Here is a 2,486-nt window from a genome sequence, read left to right as displayed (position 1 = left end):
ACGAGAGAGAGAGAGCGAATTTTAGGTGTACATACATGCGTCGCCTCTTCTCGCGATGTCTCGCGGTCACCACTTCGATTGCATCATTTTCGGCACACGGCCTGATGCATCGAAAAAAATAGAATTGTGTTAAGGTTGCTACTTGTCAATCCCCTTTCGGTCTTCTCCTCCGTGATCCTTCTTTTCCTCCTCGCTTTCTCCTTTCCTCTCTTCTCGTGCGAGATCTTTCACTCGAGTGTCGATTAATTTGACGAAACGCTTTAATGAAAAATAGATCCCAATTTTTATCAGATATAGTATAAGTTTAATATATGTTTATATACATTTAAGCGTCGGTTGGTAGACTGCAGATTTTTACTTATATTGTGGGAAATTGAAAGTGCGAGAATGCATACGATGCATGTAATATATGAAGGTATATAAAATATCCAAAAGAGTATTTATTACAAGTTCATTGTACAAAGTATCCTGTATATTCATGTACAAAGTGTACTGTGGATAACTAACTGGATTCTATGTACAAAAAGAAGAAAAATCGAGTTTGAATATATATTAATAGGTATGTATATATGTACATATTTTGACTTCTTTTCGTAGATAGAATAAATGCCTGTTCATTATTTATTTCTGACCAGTCCAGAATTAGTTCAATTAAAGTATAATTGATCGATTTTCAAATTTAATTTCCTCGAAAACGAAGTTTTCGATGGAAAAAATTTTATTTTCTCTTCCCGGCTCATTTTTGCATACAGAATCATCCCCCAATCAGTTATACATATTACGCAAGACACTGTCTATAAATACCTTGTAGTAAATAATAGAAATTTCTATTTAGATTCCAACTTTTTAACATAAAACTCCGCTGTCTTATTTATCACTGAAAAAGTAAATTTCTACTTAATGTAGAATCTTGCTCCTTTGAACGTAAATTATAACGCTCCTTATAACATAAATCATACAGAAATTATAGTAATATTAATATCTACTTGTAATTTGTCGATACGTAAATTTTATAAGAATGTCCACGGAATTGAACATCCAATGTCATGTTTATTTATTTAACAATAGACGTTATCCGCGATTATTCTGATATTACATCACAGATATTATTGGCAATTTGCCAATGATTTGCGCTAAGTTCTACAGTTGGATCAAATCCTAATTCTTTATTACAAAAAAACAACCTGTCTCTCTGTATGACGTGCTCTAGATTCCGACCTATGCTAATAAAAATATAAAAATAATTCTCCAAAAATACAAGTGACTCTTACAATGGAAAAATTTGCTAGAATTTGATCGGTTTAATGTCGAAATTAAAAGAAGAAATTTGTTTCAAGTTGCTTTCATAACATTTGAATCTTTTGAAAAGAAATCTCGAGTTTAGAGCTAAAGGGAAATGGTAATAATGGTAATAGTTATTTTTGTAGTCTGCCAAAAGAGGACGGCTATATATCTTATAGAAATGGGACGAAATCCGTTCGCGTCACTAGAACTAGTAATAACCAAAGGTAAGCTATTAAAAGTACGTTTATTCTTCTATATATATATATATATGGCAGTCGATATGTATAATACTATTATAATGTATAATTAAATACTATTAACGTTTTTAACACTTCCACTTATACATCTAATTGTCATAGTACAATTGTAACGCATCATCAAGAATAAAAAACAATAAAATATTTGCATAACTTTTTAACATTTTTATTTATACATCTAATTACTACAAATTGTAACAAATTCACAATGCAATACTATTACAATTGCGTTTTTAATTTTCTTATATTCTTCTATTATATTATGTATTATGTATTATATATTGTTAAATCAAAAATTTGGAAATTTGAAAACATAATTGAGATAAAATTTTAGCTAGACGAAAATGTGTAAAAGTATTCTTAGCGTAGAGTAAAATTACAACAGTGATTTGAATTGAAATGAAATTTTAATATGAAATAATAAATGAAATGTAAAATAAAATATCATATGATCGTTCGATCCTAATATAAATATTGTGGAATTTAGAATTATACTTCAATAATATATAAATATATGTATGTTTATTCTTAAATACATTATGGTGAAACTTCGTTGGAATGATGATTATATAGAACATAGAATAGAATTTATAATTATAATATTGAATATTATTATAATAATTTGAATAATTATATTAAAATATAAAATATATTGTGCTCTTAATTTTTTCTAGTTTGATTGATTAAATGTATGTACATGATTTCCTTTTATTTTTACTTATTTATTTAATTATATATATTATTACATTTATTTATTTAATTATATATATTAAATAATTTTATTATTTAATTATATTATTATTATTATAACACTATTATATAATTTTCAATTAAAACGAATTAGAATTCATATAAATAGTTTATAAATAAAAAGAATATCACAAAACTTGCAATATCAATTCTGTAAATTAATGTTTCTTTAAAATTATTTATTTAAGAAAATGT

This window comes from Frieseomelitta varia, unplaced genomic scaffold (genome assembly GCF_011392965.1).
Source record: "Frieseomelitta varia isolate USP_RPSP 00005682 unplaced genomic scaffold, Fvar_1.2 scaffold_277, whole genome shotgun sequence".
Lineage (NCBI taxonomy): Eukaryota > Metazoa > Arthropoda > Insecta > Hymenoptera > Apidae > Frieseomelitta > Frieseomelitta varia.
The sequence above is the reverse complement of the archived record's forward strand: the minus strand, read 5'-3'. Positions refer to the sequence as shown.